At 33.4% G+C, this 20,822-nt stretch overlaps 1 long non-coding RNA gene across 1 annotated transcript; it reads left to right on the top strand.

Annotated features, from left to right (window-relative positions):
* The first annotated feature begins 243 nt into the window (after window positions 1-243).
* Window positions 244-20,491, top strand: LOC119624231 (uncharacterized). Its single transcript, XR_005240242.2, has 3 exons — window positions 244-364; window positions 2,217-2,769; window positions 20,418-20,491. It is a non-coding gene; the product is annotated as an uncharacterized lncRNA (long non-coding RNA).
* The last annotated feature ends 331 nt before the right edge of the window (window positions 20,492-20,822 follow it).

The raw sequence follows: 20,822 nt of genomic DNA, 5'->3' as shown, positions 1-20,822 counted from the left end.
CTGCAAGAATCTGAACTGTATCTGAATTAAACCAATGAAAGAACCACCTTCTTGGAAGGGAAAAAAAAAAAAAAAAAAAAAAAAAAACTTTACCATGAAAGAAAATCTCCTGAAATCTGTTCAGAAGATGCAAGATTAAGCTAGTGACTTGTGTGTGTGTGTGTGTGTGTGTGTGTGTGTGTGTGTGTGTGGTAGAAATCCACAGAATGGTAACTGCAAGAGAATTCCAGAACCCCCAAGCTCAGCTCAGAGGAAGCTAAGCAGTTGGACAAAGCCGTCTAAACCCAAAGCAATGGCTCAATGGAGTTCTCCAAGGAGGATCTTGCTCTGATCTAAATATACAGTGGAAATCTGATGTGATCTAGTGAATCACGCAACCCCTATCTTCAATGCCTGTGACTCCAATATCTTCACACAATCTTGGAATGAACTTACTGTGATCAATAGGGCATCCTTTCACACCCACATGTCTGACTGATTAGTCTCCAAACTGAACAAATGTTCTGACATTATGGAGGGGAAGCAGTGACGAGAGATAGCAGTGACCAATAGCCAGAGAGCACCCATGTGACTTTGAGCCACAAAAGTTTGGAAAATGCTTGAAATTTGGTGTGCTACTTTCAAAATTTTTCTCACCATCACTGCAGAATGTGGTCAAGATGTTGTTTTAATAAAATCAGAAAGCCTTTGATGGGTCATATAAAGGTTTATGTATGTCCTTGATATAACTTAAACCATAATCAACTGGATTTGCAGACTGTCATCTATGTCTACCAGAGCAAAAACCTCCAATGTTTTATGGCACATTAAGGATTCACATTTTAAACTATTTTTGGAATTTGAGTGTCAATTTACCTGATTTTTTTTCCCACAATAATACCTGCTACCACAATGCCTAGCTAAAGGCTGATTAATTTGCCCCTTATTGGGCTTTTGGAGATGTGCTTGTCTCCAACTTGAGGTTGAAGACAAATTTCATCTTGACCAGTGTCAGTTAAGTAATTTTTATTCTTCAGGTGCTTCCTGACCATTAGATTGTCTGACTCTCCAGTGTGGGATTGACCTCAGTTTCTGGTTCTAAGAGGGTCTTCCATCAGGGCGGGCTGGCCTTGGTAACATGGCCCCTGATAATGGGGCTTTATTCAAAACCTTATTGAATTAATAGAGGCATCCTTCAAAGGAAATTCACATATGAAGATTGTTGCTAGAAGCTTACTTATCAAAGAAGTAAAATAACACAGGATATCAAATAATCTACAGTGGGTTTACTCATCACTGATTATTATGATCTGATGTCTCACATTTTTTGGATTAAAGAACACAGTAATTTCAGGAGCACTATTCTCAGCTTAATAATTTTCTTTTTGTTATTATTTTCTAGGGAAAAAGCAAATGTATCTTTAAGTCAAGAATACAACTTTTTATACTACTGCAATTCAACAGAAGAAATAAGTGCCAGGCTTCCTAACCTAAATGTTTTCTTAATCTGCGTAAAAAAGATAGGCTTTTACTTTTTGACAATAACAAAAGAAGCGAAAGAAAGTAATGTTCAATTTGTTTCCAGCTGAGTGACAACCTCATGATGGTGTTTTATCCTGCCATATCTACTTATACTTCTCTATTGTCTCACATGGTGGTGAAAACTATTTTGGCTTCTGTTTATTTTTATTGAACTAAGTAAACATGAAAAATCAAATCCATCATGAAAACTTTTTAATTTTAATTTTTAGTAACATAATTTAGATAAGTGCATGTACTACTAAAACTATTTTAACATTTGATCATTTAATTGAATCTCCTACATTTCCATTATAAATGGTAACAGTCCATATTTCTGTTCTCTCAAATCTATTTTATTCCATGAATTGGTATGTGGAATGAAGTTTGTTTTGAATGGTAGAGGGGAAAAACAACAATTATTGGAAACTTAGGGGGCTATGGTAGATTCATGCCAACAGTGGAACTTGTCCTACCCTGTCTTGCACAGGACACTCTAATCAGTGATAATGGTGGTCCCCTCAGAACCAGGTACTATTTACTTAACTAACAAACAAAGGCACAGAAAATTTCTAAAGAGCATTGGCAAACTAGGGTAATTGAATGATGATCAACATAATGAGCAACGATTAAAGGTGCTGAGAACATTATGTAGAAAAAGAAGAAAGAAAGATTATGCTTAATGAGATGATCTTCAAAATCCCCCCCTTTTTCCCCAGGGCTGCTGCACCTCATTCACTAAAACCAAATCCTGGGAAAGATTCCTATGAGATGGTTTCTGTCATTCTTCCTAAACTGGGAGCTAAGTGATTAATACAGAGGAAAACCCACAAATAAACATATCTCTGCAAATGGGAATAAGTACTACACTGCTCATAACCAACATCCCCACCGTGGTTCCTCTTAGCACCTCAGTCAAAGGCACACTCCAAACAGAAGAATCTGAACCACAAATTTAGCCAAACAGTTTCTACTACCTTCAGAAAGGTTTTCAGAAGTTATTTTTCCTCCCAGACCTCCTAGATTTCTAATTTCTCTATTCCTGCTAGGAAGGATACTACTACCCTATTTAGGAGTATCTTGGAAGATTCAAGTGGGAAACCATTCAGATCTGTCTCTTCCCCTCAGAGCATCGACATTTTAATCTAACTCTACATACTGAAAATGATGAAGAATTCATAAGGAAAGTCTCAAACCCCAAAGTGTTGCTTACAAGCAGCGTGACGACAAGGATGAAGCCAGAGAGCCACCTATGGTACAAAATTTTAAAAGGTATTTAATCTCAAGGTCATACTATGAGGCTTTTCATGTTCTGATCCTTCCCAGTATCATCTCTTAGAATTCAGGCCTCACAAACTATATCCCAAGTTTACTGAACAACTTGGTGGTTCCTAAACGACTATCAGAAACATGCTCCTCCCGTTATCTAAATCCTTCTCTTCCTACAGCTGGCAAATTTGGGGAGAATTTCTGGAACACACTGCCTACACACAAAATTGAATTAGGAATCCTTACCCTCAGTATAACATTTATCACACACTATATATATGTATATTTTTTTAAGCAAATTTACTGAATCATAACTTACATTAAAATATGAGCCATGCATTTTAAGCAAACAGCATATCTCTTCATTAATTTAGATATGTAATTTCTTTCAACAATTTTATGTCATTTCTAGTATATAGTTCTTATTTATATTTAATTACATTTATTAATAGATGTTACATGTTTATGTCAATTTATAACACATTCACATAGTACTTTTTAATTTAATCTTTTGCTTTTTCTTATATACTTATTTCTCTTTTTTAATTGACAGAAATAATTGTACATACTCATGGTGTACATAGTGATATTTCAATACATATAATGTGTAGTGATTAGATCAAAATAATTATCATATTCATCATCTCAAATAATTATCATTTCTTTATTTTGGGAATGTTCACTATCCTCTTAGCTATTTGAAAGTATATATTATTGTTAACTATAGACATCCTACGGTGGTATAGAACATCAGAATGTATTCCTCCTACCTAGCTGTAATTTTGTATCTTTTAACAAATCTCTTTTTATCCCTCTCTTCCCCCACCCTTCCAAGCCTCTAGTATCTTCTGTTCTACTTTTTACTTCTATGAGATCAACCTTTTTTAGCTTCCACATATGAGTGAGAACATGCAGTGTTTAACTTTATGTTGCTGGCTTATTTTATTTAACATATGTCCTCCAGTTTCATCCACATTGCCATAAATGATAAGATTTTATTCTTTTTTTATGGCTGGATAGTATTCCATGTGTACATATACAAAATTTTCTTCACCCATTCATCTGTTTTTGGACACCCAGGTTAATTGCATATCTTGGCTATAGTGAAAAGTGCTGCAATAAACATGGGGGTGCAGATGTCTCTTCAATATTTCCTTTCCTTTGGATAAAGTTGCAGTGGTAGGATTTCTAGATCACATGGTAGTTACATTTGCAGTTTTTTTGAGGAACTTCCATGCTGTTCTTTGTAGTGGCAATACTGGTTTACATTCCAACCAACAGTGTGTAAGAGTTCCGTGTTCTCCACATCCTCCTGAACATTTTTTATTTTTGTCTCTTGATAATAGCCATCCTAACTGGGGTAAGACAATACCTCATTATAGGTTTGATTTGCATTTTGCTGATGGTTAGTAATGCTAAAAACTTTTTCTTGTGTTTATTGTTCATTTATATGTCTTCTTTTGAGAAATGTCTGTTCAGATTATATGGCCATTTTTAAGTTATGTTGTTTACTTTTTGCTGTTGAGTTGTGTCAGTTCCTTGTATATTCTGCATATTAATCCTTTGTTGGATGAGTAGTTTATAAATATTTTATCCTATTTTGCAGATTGTCTTGAACTGTTTATTGTTTTCTTTGCTGCACAGACCATTTCAGTTAGACATAATCATTTTTATTTATTTTTGGCTTTTGTTGCCTGAGTTTTTGAGGTCTTATTTATAAAATCTTTTCCCAGACCAATGTTCTGAACTATTTCCCTTTTTTAATTTTAGTATTTCTAGTGTTTCAAGTATTACATTTAGGTCTTTGATGCATTTTGAGTTGATTTCTGTATATGGTGAGAGGTGGGTGTCTAGTTTCATTCTTCTGCATATGAATATCCAGTTTTCCCAGCACCATTTATTGGAGAGATTGTTCTTCCCCAAGGAATGTTCTTATAACCTTCATAAAAAATAAGTTGATTGTAAATATGTGGATTCATTTCTGGATTCTCTATTTTGTTCCACTGTTCTACGCATCTGTTGTTATGACAATACCATGCTGTTTGGGTTATTACAGCGTTGTAGTATATTTTGAGGTCAGATAGTATGATACCTGCAGCTCTGTTCTTTTTGCTCAGGATTTCTTTGGTTATTTGGAGTATTTTGTTGTTCAGTATAAATTTTGGGATTCTTTTCTGTTTCCATAAAGAATGTTATTGGTATTTTGATAAGGATTGCATTGAATATGTAGATTGCTTTAAGTAGTATTGTTATTTTAACAATATTAATTATTTCAATTCATGAACATGGGATGTCTTTCCATTTGTTAGTTCCCTCTTCAATTTCTTTCTTTTTTTTTTTTTGAGACAGAGTCTCCATTTGTCACCCAGACTGGAGTGCAGTGGTGTGATTTCAGTTCACTGCAATCTCTGCCTCTCAAGTTCAAACAATTCTCCTGCCTTAGCCTCCGGAGTAGCTGGGATTACAGGCACCTGCCATCACGCCAGGCTAATTTTCTTTTTTTCTTTTTTTTTTTTTAATTTTAGTAGAGACAGGGTTTTACCATGTTGGTCAGGCTGGTCTTGAAGTCCTGACCTCAAGTGATCCACCTGCCTCAGCCTCCCAAAGTGCTGGGATTACAGATGTGAACCGCCACGCCCAGCCTCTTCAATTTCTTTCATCAGTGTTTTGTAGTTTTCCTCGTAAACTTTTTTTACCTCCTTGATTAAATGTATTACTAGGTACTATACTTTTATAGCTGCTATGAATGTGATTGCCTTCTTGATTCTTTTTCAGCTAGTTTGTTGTTAATGTATTAAAAACACTACTGATTTTGTATATTAATTTTGTGCACTACAACTTTACTGAATTCATGTATCAGTTCTAAGAGTTTTTTGGTAGAGTCTTCAGGTTTTCCTACACATACTATCATGTTGTCTTCAGGGAAAATATAATTTCCTCCTTCCGAATTCGGATGTGTTTTATTTTTTCTTTGCCTAATTTATCTAGCTAGGAATTCCAGTACTATGTTGAAAAGGATTGGTGAGAGTGGGGGTCCTTGTTTTTGTTTTTTGGGTTTTTTTTTTTTTTTTTTTTTTTTTTCCAGTTGGAGGAAAACCTGAAAACTTTCTGTTCAGTAGGATGTTAGCTGAACAGGAGGTGTTATATGTGGTCTTTATTATGTTAAGATATTTTCCTTCTATGCCTAATTCATTTAGAATTTTTATCATGAAGAGATGTTGAATTTTATCAAAAACTTTTTCTTCACATATTGAGAAAATTATATGATATTTGTCTCTCATTCTATTGATGTATGATGTAAATTGATCTATGGGTCTAATTGATCTATAGATCCCACTTGATCATAGTGTATAATTTTTTGATGTGTTGTTGGATTCCGTTTGTTAGTATTTTGTTGAGAATTTTTGTGTCTATATTCATCACTGATATTGGCCTGTAGTTTCTTTTTTAAAATTGTGTCCTTCTCTGGTTTTGGTGTCAGGGTTATGCTGGCCTTGTAGATGGCAATTGTATTTTTTAATCATTTATTGCTAATATAGAGAAATATAGCTTTTTCTATGTTGATTTAGTATCTTGTGATCTTGCTAAATTCACTTTTTAGTCCTACTTGCTTTTTTATAGCTTTTTAGGATCTTCTATATGCGTAATCATATCATTAACAAAGACACATTTACCTATTTATTTCCAATGTATATGTCTTTTATTTCTCTTACTTTTCTTATTACACTGGCTTGAACTTCCATTAAAATGTGGAAGAGGAACGTAAGAGAAATTTTAATCATTTTTCTCAACCTTAGAACTATTAAATACAATGTCAGATGAAGGTTTTGTATATACTCTTTTTTAGTTTGAATAAGTTTCTATTTGTTCCCATCCTCTTAATAGCTTTTTAAATTATTTAATGTTGAGTTTTGTTAAATTAGTTTTCTTCACATATTGAAATTATTGTATAGTTTAACTCTTTTGTTGTATGAATACAACAAAATACATTGATTGATACTCAAATGATAAACCAACTTTGCATTCCAGAGATAAATTTTATTTACTCATGATGTATTATATTTTGTGTTTATTGCTGGATCTAATTATGATAATATTTTGTTAAGGATTTTGCATTTGTATTCATAAAGTATATTCATGTGTAATTTTACATGCATTCTGTAATGCCAGTACCATAAAATGAGTTTGGAATTAATTCTCCTTTCAGTATTTGTTAATTTTCAAACAATAGCTAGTATTTCTTTTTTTAAAAGATTGTCTAGAGTTCACAAGCAAAGCTATTCTGTATTGCATTTTTCTTCATGGAAAAGTTTTTAATTATAGATTTAATTTCTTTCACAGATATATGGCTATTAAAATTTTCCTTCTTATTGATTCAGTTTTTCTAATTTGTACCCTTTTAGAAATGTATCTATCCTATCTAAAGTAATCAATCTCTTGTCATTTATCCATATCATATTATAACATTCCTCCTTTTAATGCCTGCAGAATATGCAGCAATACTTCTGTCATTTTTGAAATTGGTAACTTGTGTCTTTTTTTCCTGTTTAATGTAGCTTGATTGCAATTTTTTGATAATTTCAAGGAAAAATATTTTTATTTAAGTTTTTCTACTGCATTTTGATTTCTCCTTTTATTGCTTTCTGCCTTATTAATACCTTGTACTTATCATCATCTAATTATTTTATTGTACTTATTTATCTTTATTGTTTTTATTATTATTTTCTACTTTCCTTGAGCATAATTTTTTGGTAGCATTCAAGAAAGAAGCTTAGAATTTATTTCAGACACTTTTTTTTCTAAAATATGCATGTAAGAGTATAAATTTCTCTTCATGTACACCTAAATTTTAATATGTTATGTTTTCCATTGTCACTCAATTAGAAACATTTTCTAAATCTTCACATAATTTCTACTTGACCTGTGGGCACTTTGACCTACCTAGTCTAGTTGGTTGATGTTTGTTGACATTTGTTTTTCTTTACCAGTTACTGAGAGAAGATTCTAGAAATTTATAGGCATAATTGTCAATTTGTCTATATATCTTTCAGTTTTGCTAGTTTTTCCTCCATGTATATTAGACTACCTGATATTCATCCCACATATCAATGAGACCTTTTATGACAGTTTGGTTTCTTTTTCTATGTGTTTCAATTCAAGTAATTTCTATTAATATATCTTTAAGATTTGTGTTAGTCTGTTCTCACTGTGCTATAAAGAAATACCTGAAACTAAATAATTTATATTTTAAAAGGGGGTTTTAATTTGCTCACAGTTCTACCAGCTATACAGGAATAATGCCTGGGGAGGCCTCAGGAAACTGTCAGTCATAACAGAAGGGAAATTAGGCATATTTTACATGGCCAGAGCAGAAGAAAAAGAGAGAAGGGGGAGGTGCTACACACTTTAAACAACCAGATCTCATAAGAACTCACTCACTATCATGAGAAAAGCAAGGGGGAAATTCATCCCCATGATCCAATCACCTCCCATCAGGCCCCTCCTCCGACACTGAGGATTACAATTTGACGTGAGATTTGGGCGAAGACACATATCCAAGCCATATCAAGATTATTAATTATTTCCTCCACAGTTTCTAATCTACTATTAACATAATTCATTAAAATTTTCACTTCATTTGCATTTACAACTCTTAATCATTTCACTATGCTTCAGATTTTCACTTTGTAGCTTAATTATGTTTATGTTTTCCTTTAAACCTTTTCATAAATTTTTAATCACTATCTTAAAGTCATTGTCTGATAACTCTGTCATTTGCCATTTCTGGATCTGTTTTCATTGACAGATTTTTCTCCTTATAATGGGACACATTTTTCTGCTTTTTCTCTTGTTTTTAAATCAAATTCTGGATAATGTAAATTTTGTTTTTAAATTGTTTAATTTTTTTTTTAATATAAAGAATGTTGGACTTCCAAGGTTGGGTACATTTACATTTATAATTATTGTGTTCTTTAATTAACATCATATCACCTAAATATGTAAAGCAAATATTAAAAGAATTAACAGGAGAACTAGACAGTAATACAATAACAGTAAATGACTTTAATACTCCAATTTCAACACCAGAGATATCACCCAGACAGAAAATCAATAAATAGTGGACTTGAATAACAGTATAGGCCAAATGGATCTAACTGATATGTGTATATATATAGAGAGAGAGAACATCGCATCCAATAGCAGTGAAATACACATTCTTTTAAAGCATACAAAAAACATTCTTCAGGATAGATCATATGTTAGACCACAAAACAAGTCTTCACAAATTTAACAGTCATCTCAAATATCTTTACTAATCATGTTGGTAAAATCTAGAAATCAGTAACAGGAGAAATTTTGGAAAATACACTAGTATGTGAAAATTAAAAACAACACCCTCCTGAAAGATCATTGGATCAAAGAAAAAAGCATATATTTTATTATTATTATTATTTTTAGATGGATTGTCCCTCTGTCGCCCAGGCTGGAGTGCAGTGGCTTGATCTCTGCTCACTGCAACTTACACCTCTCGGGTTCAAGCAATTCTGCTGCCTCAGCTTCCTGAGCAGCTGGGATTACAGATGTGTGCCACTATGCCTGGTTATTGGTTTTTGTTTGTTTGTTTGTTTTTGTTTGTTTGTTTTTTTGTATTTTTAGTAGAGACAGGGTTTCAGCATATTGGTCAGCCTGGTCTCAAACTTCTGACTTTGTGATCTGCCCACCTCGGCTTCCCAAAGTGCTGGAATTACAGGTGTGAGCCACCACACCTGGCTGAAAAAAAATTTAGAAAGAAATTAAAAGAATTATCTTGAGAAACAAGGGGAAATTACAACATACCAAAACGTAGGGAATGCAACTAAAGGAGTTCTGACATGGAAGTTTCTAGCCATAAAAGCCTACATTAAGAAAAGAACTACTTCAAATAACTCAACTTCACACCTCAAGGAACTAGAAAAAGAAAAGTAAATATTGCAAGGGCAGCAGAAGGGAGGAAATAATAAAAATAAGAGTAAACATAGATAAAATAATAGACTAGAAAAACAATAGAAAAAGTCAATGAACCTAAAAATCTGGTTGAAAATATAAACAAAATTGGCAAGCATTCAGCTATGCTAGCCAAGAAAAAAGAGGGAACTCAAATAAAATTATAAATGTAAGGTAAACCATTACAATTAATATCACAGAAATACAAAGGATCACAAGAGATTATTATGAACAATTATAATAATTATACATCAACAAATTGGATAACCTAGAGAAAAATAATAAATTCCTGGAGACATACAGTCTACCAAGATTGGATCATAAAGAAAATAAAAATCTGAACAGACCAATAACAAATAGAATTATTGAATCAGTAATCAAAAGCCTCCCAACAACAACAACAAAGCTCAGGACTAGATGACTTCATTGGTGAATTCTACCAAGCATTTAAAGAATTAATGCCAATCCTTCAAACCTTTCCAAAAAGTTGAAGAGAATAGAACACTGCCAAACTAATTTTAGGAGTCTAGAATTACCCTCATATTGAATTCATATAAGGACACTAAGAAAAAGAAAATTACAGGTCAATATATCTGATGAACATAGATGCAAAAATCCTCAACAAAAATTACTAGCAAACCAAATACAATTCACATTAAAAGGATCATACATCATGATAAAGATTCATCCTCAGGAGGCAAAAATAATTCAACATGTGCAAATTAATAACTGTGATACACCACATTAACAAAATGGATAATATAACTTATTATGTTAATAGACACAGAAAAAGCATTTGACAAAATTCAACATTCTTTCATAATAAAACCTCAGAACAAATTAAATGTAGAAGAAATATACCTCAACACAATAAAGGCCATATTTAACAAACCTATAGCTAACTTACACTCAATGTTGAAAAGTTAAAAACTTTTACTATAACATCAGAAAGTAGAAAAGGATTCTTACTTTTGCCACTTCTATTTAAAATAGTACTAGAAGTCTTGGCCAGAGCAATTAGGCAAGAAAAATAAATGAGAGGTATTCAAATTGGAAGAGAACAAGTAAAATTGTCTCTACAGATGACATAACCTTATATATAGAAAACCCTAAAAACTTCACCAGAAATATTTTAGAATGAATGAAGTAGTTTGGAAATTTTTCAGGATACAAAATCAACACACAAAAATTACCTGGGTTTCTATACACCAAAAAATATGTATTCAAAAAAGAAATTAAGAAAGCTATTCTGGCTGGGTGCGGTGGCTTACACCTGTAATCCCAGCACTCTGGGAGGCTGAGGCGGGCAGATCACGAGGTCAGAGGTGATCAAGACCATCCTGGCTTACACAGTGAAACCCCATCTCTACTAAATATACAAAAAAATATCCGGGTGTGGTGGCGGGCACCTGTAGTCTCAGCTACTCCTACTCGGGAGGCTGAGGCAGGAGAATGGCGTGAATCCAGGAGGTGGAGCTTTCAGTGAGCCAAGATCACAACACTGCACTCCAACCTGGGTGACAGAGAGAGACTCTGTCTCAAAAAAAAAAAAAGAAAGAAAAAAGAAAAAGAAAACAATTCAATAATATCAAAAAGAATAAAATACTTAGAAATAAATTTAAACAAAGAGATGAAAGATCCATACACTGAAAAGACATTGAGGAAAGAAATTAAAGACAAATAAATGAAAATATATCTTCCATTCATGGATTGGAAGAATAATTTTGTTAAAATGTATATATTACCCAAAGAGATCTACAGATTCAATGAAATCTCTATAAAAATTCCAATGACATTTTTCATAAAAATAGAAAAAAATCTTAAAATTTATATGGAACCACAAAATACTGCGAATAGCCAAAGCAAACATGAGCAAGAACAAAGCTCAAGGCATCACACTCCCTGATTTCAAACTATATTACAAAGCTATAGTAATCAAAACAACATGGTACTGACATAAAAACAGATACATAAATCAATGGAGCAGAGCAAAGAATCCAAACATATACCCACACATACATGTTCAACTAATCTTTGACATGAGTGACAAGATTACAATGGGAAGATAGTCTCTTTAATAAATGTCGTTGGGAAAACTGGATATTAACATGAAAAAGAATGAAATTGGAGCCTTGTCTTACACCATATATAAAAATTAGCTCCAAATGGATTAAGGACTTAAATGTAAGAATCAAAATCATAAAACTTCTAGAAGAAAACAGAAATAGAAAGCTCCTTGAATTTTTAATGCATTGATTTTTTTTATATATGATAACAAAAGTAAAAATAAACAAATGGAAATATATCAAACTAAAATGAGCCTGTATAGCAAAGAATAAAATTCAAAAAAAGAAAAGGCAACCTATGAAATGAACTAAAATATTTCAAAATTGTATATTCGATAGGGGTTAAATGAGGAATTCACACAAATGAAAAAAAAAAAAAACTATTCTTAAAAATAGGCAAAGAACCTGAACAAACTTCTTTTTCAAGGAAGACATAAAAATGTTGAGCATGTACATGAAAAAGTGCTCAGTATCACTAACTGTTAGGAAAATGCAAATCAAAACCCCAATGAGCTATCACCTCACATCCGTTAGGAAGATTATTATCAAAAAGATAAGAGATAACAAGTGTTAATGAAAATGTAGAGTAAAGGTAAATCTTGTACACTGTTGGTGGAAATGTAAACTAGTGGAATAATTATAGAAAACAGTGTGAAGTTTCCACAAAACTTTAAAAACAGAACTACTGTATGATCTAGCAATTCTATTTATAGGTATACATCCAAAGGAAATGAAATCAGTATCTTGAAAAGATAAATTCACGTTCAAGTTCATAGTAGTAGTATTCACAGAAGCCAAGATATTGAAACAATCTAAGTTTCCATTAATGGATGAATAGATAAAGAAAATATAGTATGTATTTATATATGTATAAATAAATAAATATACACATATACAAACAATGGAATATTATCCAGCCATAAAAAAGAAGGAAATCCTTACATTTGTGACCTGGAGGATATTATGCTAAATGAAATAAGCCAGACACAGAAAGAGAAATACTGCACAATCTCACTTATATGTGGAATCAAACAAACTCAGAATCACAGAAGCAGAGAGTAGAATGGTGGTTGCCAAAGGCTGGTGCGGGGGAAGGGAGTTGGGAGAAATGGGGAGATATTGGTCAAGGTGTTTATATATTGTAAGATAAATACATTCTGAAGATGTAAGATACAGAATGAGTGATAATGAAGGTGTTCATTAATTTTTTTAAAATAATGTTGGGCTTTGTTCTAACAGACACTTTTATAACTTGCAGGTTGGCTTATTTAGAGACCCCTTCATAAGCTTTTTTAGGATAAGACTAGAGTAGATTTTTCTCTAAGTCTGCTTTAGCCCTACCACCATTCTGGTGTGTCTACTAAGTGCTCTGTGGTTCACCCTCCGCTTTGCATGATTGGGACTCAAATGTCTCACAGAAATACATGAGCTCTGCGAATTGCTCAGCTTACAACTTCAAGTTTGTCTTTGTTCTACATCATTGAGTTTTACTCTATACATACGTAGTTTAGTAGTCAGCTAAAAACTTAAAGGCCTATACACATATTTCTAGGACTCTTTTTCTATGTAGATTCCAGATTTCAACCACCTCAGATTACTCAAACTCTAATCTCTGTCTCTTCAAGTCAGAGAGTCTACTATACTTTGCTTAGATTCCCCTTTCTCTACCACAGTACAGAAAATGCCTACAAAAGAAAGCTGGAACAAACATAAGACTCACCTCATTTGTTTCCCTTCTCCAAAGGATCACATTGCTGAGATGCCAGCTGTCCAATGCCTGAAAAGAGCTGTTTAATATATCTGGTCCATTTTCCAGTTATTTATGGCAGGAAGGCAAGTCTGGTACCAGTTGGCTAGAAGTGGGAGTCTATCACACTGTATTTTAATTGCTCATTTTTGTGTAGTAGGAATCTCAGTTTGAGCACAGGCTACATGCAGGGCTGAACTTCAGGCATGTTTGATGTATTAGTTTTTTTTGTTGTACTGTAACAAATTAACACAAATTTAGTAACTCTAAACAACACAAATTTATTCTCTTAGAATTCTGGTAGTCAAAGTCTGAAATGAGTCTTGCAGGGCTAAAATCAAAGTGTTGACAGCACAGTTCCTTCTGGAGGCTCTAGACAGAATCTTTTCCTTGTCTCTCCCAGCTTCTCAAGGCTGCCCACATTCCTTGGCTCACAGCCATGTCACTCCAATCTCTGCTTCTGTTGTCGCATCACATTCTTCATACTTTCAAACTCCTACCTCCCTTTTATAAGGACACTGTGTTTACATTGGAACCACCTAGATAATCCAGGATAATTTACCCATTTCAAGAACCTAACTGCACATGCAAAGTCCTTTTTGCCATGTAAAATAATATATTCACCTGACAGTCGGGGCTTGAACATCTTTGAGGAACAATTTTTCAGTCTATTACATTTGGCAATCTGTGTAAAAATCACATAAGAATGTATTTATGTGAATATTTTGGATTTTAAATTAAGCAGGAAGGGAGAAATTGTATGAATTGACCATGGGAGTGAGTTAACAGAGAAGACTGTGTATTTATCAGGTTCTCCACAGAAACAGGAATAGGATGGAGACAGAAGAATATGAGAGAAGAAAGTGAGCAAGAGAAAAAGATTTATTTAAAAAAATAGTGCACATAATTTTAGAGGCTGGTAAGTTCAAAATATGCAGGGAAGCCTGGCAGGCTGGGAATTCCAGCAGGAGTCAATGCTGCAGGCTTAAGTTGAAGGCAGTTTGGAGGCAGAATGCTTTCCTCTTCTGAGGACCTCAGTCCTCAATCTTTTATCTTAAGGTCTTCATCTGATTGGATGAGGCCAACCCACATTATGGAGAGTAATATGATTTATTCAGTCTACTGATTTAAATCTAAAATATACATTCAAATACATTGACAGTAACTTCTAGATTGCTGCTTGAACAGCAGCTGAGCACCATACACTGAATTGTCTGTGATTGTCAGTTTTGTGCATCAACTAGTCTATGAGTCTACGGTACTGTCTGTACATCCACCCAATTACCTAAGGAGAGGAGTTGCTTTAGACAGAAAGTAGAGTTATCTACATAAGAAATTTAAGACATATTTTCATAGAATAAAGTATGACACCGACATGAGGAGTCTGAAGTGAATATAAAAACATTTTGGCACCTTAAGCTTTTGGAGGCCTTGAGAACATTGAGACATAAATTTTGGTGTGGACTTTCCCATTCTTTTAGTAAGATGAATCTCTTTTAAATAGCTTATCTAACAAAGAATATCAATGAGAAGGAGCCCAGGCCTAAGATAAAGATAAAGCCAGTGCTGAGAGGCTGATTCCTGAACACATGTGAAGCAGCCCCTGAAAACTCTCAATTACTTGAGGGAGATTATGAAAGTTCCCAGGTGTCCTTTGCAGATTGCAGGAAGTTACAAAAAATTATTAATATATTATAAATATTAAAGTGATCCAATCTATATCCATATGGGGACAATGCCTAAGAAAATTCTAGTTACTATTTTTTGTCCCACCATTAAGCAGGGAGCTATTTGATTATTGTCTGTTCTTACTCATGATTGTATCTTAGTGGCAATTCATAAATATGCATCGAATGAATGAGTCAGTCAGTGAATTAGTAAGAAGAGATTAAGGTAAGAGAGAAGAAAATGAAAACAACTAAAGTCATTATGAATGGTGAGAAGTTTGATGGTAAGTTATATTCAGCTTTTGGTATACTCATATTTCCCAACCTCCCAATTATTGTCATGCAAGGTGCCAAGGAATACACGGAAAATGGCACCACACACAAAGTGATATGCAATCAGAATTCTTGCATTTAAATATAAAACTATAGAAAATCACTGTCAAATTCTAGCATGTCAATGTGTCTGGTTGCAAGGGATAGCAATCGGAATCTTGTCATTATCTCCTGTTGTGCATCAGAAGCTATACACCCATTGCAGAGTCCGGTGACCTCTCAAGCATGTGGTTCTGCAAGCTTTCTTTAACATAATAGCAGGTGTTTTGTCTTTAAGCACAGGGAAAAAAGACAATTTTAAATAGTTAAGTTGATGACACTTTTAAGAAAGAAACTGCATAGAAGGAAGTAAAGTGGTCCAATATCTTTGTGGGGATTATATATATTCAGGGGATTGAAAAATACAAGAAGACACAAAATGCATGTGACAGATAGGAGAGGAACCAGGAGAGTTCGTATAATAAAAACTAGGAAGAGAGAGGGTTTTAAGAAGAAGGAGGAAGAAATGAGAAGGGTTGAATGCTGCAGAAAGTTTAGGGAGGATGATAAATTAGAAAGGTGTTTACTATTTGGCAATTAAGAAAATGTACTAAAAGATAGAGTAATGTCCCTGAGGAGATGAGAGGAGAATGACGTAAAGCAGGTAGAAAGGTTATCTTTGGACAAATCATAGGAAGGAGGAAGTGATGGAAGTCTGGGAACTCAATGTATGAAATCCCATTGAAGCAGGAAATTGATAGAGAAGGTAAAAGAACTTCACACTGGTAACTTGAAATAAAAGAAAGAATGAGAGAATATATTGAAAGTGAAGAAGTTGCAAAGAAATCTATTGAATCAGCTGCCATAATATGAAATGCTGTTGTTAGAGTGTGTCTTCTCAGATTCCTAGTCTGCTGGTGAGAGTAGGCTGTGACATAGTTTTGACTATGGAGTAGAGGTAAAGGAATACAGATTTCTAAAATATATCAGTAGGAGAAATTAATCGTAGGAGGTTTCACAGTGACATTTCAGGTTTTGGGCCTGCCATCAAATGTATTCATTCATCCATCAATTCAACTCACTAGGTATTCATTGACTAGTTGAGTAGTTACTTCAAACCTAATGATTTGTTAGAATGATGAGCAAAAGTAGACATAAACTCTAACCTTATAAGCCTTTTTTATGTGAAAAGGGAATGGGGCAACAGGATATTGATATTAATAATAATGGCATAAATGGATGTAAAACATTAACATTCATAAGTTCTTTAAGGAAATATGAGAGTGATGTATGGGAAGATAAAGCCATGGGTTTTGAAGAGTCAAGGAAACCATTTAACAAAAAGATTATATCAATTCTCTGCCATTTCTTTCAGAAGATCGAAGCAGAGGAAATACTTTCTAATGAATTTTTTGAGACTAGTATTTCCATAATATCAAAACCAGACTAAGACAATGCAAGAAATAAAACTAGATACCAGTATCTCTCATGATAGACAGATAGATAGATAGATCAAAAATCTTCATAAATTATTAGCAAATCATAATCAATAATATGTAAACAGAATTATATATCATAACCAAGTGAAACTGATCCCAGGTATGCAAACCCAGTTCAACATTCAAAAATTAGTTAATCTTATCACCTCAACAGGCTGAAGAAGTAAAACACAGGATCATATCAATAGATACAGAAAAAAAGCAGTTGCCAAAATCCAACATCCATTCACAGTAAAAAGTATCAGTAAATTAGGAAGAGAGAAAAACTTCCTCAAATTGGTTGAGAATATCTATTAAAAAAAAAAACTACAGCTAACATCATGCTTAATGGTGGTAAACTCAAAGCTTTCCCACTAAAATCAGGAACAAGGAAAGGATGTTCCATTTCACTCTGTTCTTCAATATGGTATTGGAAGTTCAAGATAATGCAAAGAGTCAACAAGAAAAGAAAAGTGAAACAAGAAATAAAATTGTTCACAAATGACATGGTTATCCATGTAGAAAATCTGAAGGAATTTAAAAGAAAAGTAAATAAACCTAGAATCAATACATGATTATAGTAAGGTTGCAGGATATAAAGTTAGTATGCAAAAGTCAACCAAGTCCCTGTATATCAGCAATAAAAAAGTAGAATTTATAATTAGGAAACAATGCTATTTATATTAATAGTATCTTAAAAATAACATATAAGAAGCACATGAAAAAACTCTAAATCCCTTAATTAAAAAACTAAATAAATGGAGAGAGCTCATATTTATAGATAGAAGACAATATTATTAACATGCCAGTTATTTCCAGCTTATTTCTAGATTAAATGCAATCCCAATCAAAATTCACAGTAAGTTATTTTGTGGATATTGACAAATGCCTCTTAAGTTTAGATGAAGATGCAAAAGACCCTCCATAGCTAACAAAATATTGAAGGAGAACAAATTTAGAGGACGAATACAACCGGATTTCAAGACTTACTACAGAGCTACAAGGTAGTGTGATATTGGAGAATCAATTAATTGATCTATGGCATAAAAAAAAGAGCCCAGACAGGACTCAAATAAATATAATCAGCTAATCTTTGACAAAGGGTTAAAGGCAATACAATGAAGAAAAAAGTATTTTTTTATTTTTTACAATGGAGAAAAAAGTATTTTTCAATACAATGGAGAAAAAAATATTTTCAACAAATGGAAATGGAACAATTAAGCATCCACATGCAAAAAAAAGGGGGGAGAATTTAGACACAGATCTTACCACTTTCTCAAAAACTCAAAATGGATTGCAGATCTTAATATAATATGCAGAACTATAAACTCCAAGAAGATAACGGAGGAGAAAATGTAGATGTCACTGATTTTGATGATGACTTTGTAGATACAATGCCAAAGGCACAATCTATGTAAGAATGGTAAATTGGACTTCATTAAAATTAAAATTTTCTGCTCCGTGAGAGGCAATCAAAATAATAAAAAAATTCAAAAAATGAGCTACAGACTAGGAGAAAATCTGCAGAAGACACATCAATTGGACAAAGGACTTGTCAAAAATATTCAAAGAATGCTTAAAACTCAAAAAGAAGGAAAAAAACAAACAAACAAACCCTGATTAAAAAAAAATAAAAAGACTTAACAGCCTGGGTGCAGTAGCTCATGTTTGTAATCCCAAGACTTTGAGAGACCAAGGAAGGAGAATCTCTTGAGCTCAGGAGTTTTAGACCCACCTGAGCAAAATAGTGCGTCCTTGTCTCTACTAAAAATCAAAAAAATTAGCCGGGTGTGGTGGCGTGTGCCTGTAGTCCCAGCTACTGAGGAGGCTGTGGTGGGAGGATCATCTGAGCCCAGGAAGATCGCTTGATACCAGGAGGTCAAGGCTGTGGTAAGCTGTGATTACACCACTGCACTCCAGCCTGGGCAATAGAGCAAAATTCTGTCTCAAAAAAATTTTATATATATATATATAAAACATATATATAAACAATATATATTTTATATATAGTGTATATATAATATATATATAATTCTGCTCAGATATCACCTTAACAAATATCACCAGAGCAGATATGCAGATGGCAAATAAGCATATGAAAAGATGTTCCACATCATTTGTCATCAGGAAAATGCAAATTAAAACAAGAATAAGATACCACCATACATCTATTAGAATGACCAAAACCCAAAAACACTGACAACACCAAATACTAGTGAGGATATGGAGCAACAGGAACTGTCATTCATTGCTAGTGAGAATGCAAATGGTACAGCCACTTGGGAAGGCAGCTTGGCAGTCTCTTATAAAACTAAACATATTCTTACTACATAATCCAGCAATCACACTACTTGATATGTACTTGAAGGAGTTGAAAAAGTATGCCGACACAAAAACCTGCACTTTATAGCAGATTTATTTAAAATTGTCAAAGGTTAAAAGCAACCCCAAATATCCTTCATTAATCCAACCAACGTATATAGTTAGGACTAAAAATTTATCTATCTAGCTGTGGAAAGACAAGAAGGAAACTTTAAATATATATTACTACATAAAAGAAGCCAATCTGAAAATGCTACATATGTATGATTCCAACCATACAACATGCTGAAAAAGGCAAAACTATGAAGGTAGCAAAAAGATCAGTGGTTGATAGGATTTTAGGGGATGTAGAGAGGTTACTTCAGGCAGTGAGACTATTCTGTATGATACATTTGTACGAACCCATAGGATATACAACACCAAGAACGAATCCTAATGGAAAATATCTGTGCTAGATGATAATGATGTGTCAACGTGGGTCATCAGTTGTAACAAATGCACCACTCTGGTTGGAAATGTTGATAATAGGGTAGGCCATGTATGTGCAGGGACAGAGGATATATGGAAAATGTCTCAATTTTGTTATGAACCTGAAACTACTCTAAAAAATTAAAATATATCAAATAAATTTTCTAAAAATGTTATTGGAGACTTCATCCATGATAAGGCTATAGAGGTAGATAGGAGTCAAATCAGTCCAAGTCATAGGGAAACTTTGTCATAAATCAGAAGATAATAAATAGAAACTAGCTTGATCAGGTTTACATTTTTTTAAAGATATTCTGGCTGCAATGTGAAGATTAATGTGGATGGGGTGCCACAATAAATGGAATTTAGACCAATAGAAAAGCTATTGCAGGGTAGAGGTGATTGTAAATTAGAAAAGGTAGTGGTGACTAGAAGAGAAAGTACATAAGAGATATTTCTAATCAAAGTCAAAAATCTTGTTGGTACATTGAACATTTCATATGTGACACTCACATGATTAGTAAACAAGTTGATGATTATTGCATCTGTGTGTATGGATGCTACAGTCATATTTACATGCTAACAAACTACTACCAACAAATTACAGCATGAATTTCCCTCAACGTGAAGAAGAGATGGAATATTCCTAATTAGGAAGAAGTCTTCTGATTTTCTAAATAGGTAGGTATCAGGGTATTATTTGAATTTGACAACAAAATTCACAGATTATGTAACTTGCTTTGCATTGTCATTGAGTCTGCAAGCTAGTGAACAATGTGACCATTTATTCTAAAAGGAATAAGCACCCAACCAAATCAGAGAGCTGAGTAACGGCTCCAGTAATATTCCCATCAGAACTCATTCTGGCATCAAACTAAGTTCCCCAGACAAATTACTAAGTTTTACACATAAATTTTTTCTTCTCCATATTTCTCTCAGCCAAAGCTTTATTCCAACTTACTTTAAATTTCTTTCCTGTTTTTCTTTTCTTCCACAAAATAAATGCGAGTAC

This window comes from Chlorocebus sabaeus, chromosome 20 (assembly GCF_047675955.1).
Source record: "Chlorocebus sabaeus isolate Y175 chromosome 20, mChlSab1.0.hap1, whole genome shotgun sequence".
Lineage (NCBI taxonomy): Eukaryota > Metazoa > Chordata > Mammalia > Primates > Cercopithecidae > Chlorocebus > Chlorocebus sabaeus.
Note: the sequence above shows the minus strand (reverse complement) of the source record. Positions and strands in the feature narration are given on the sequence as shown.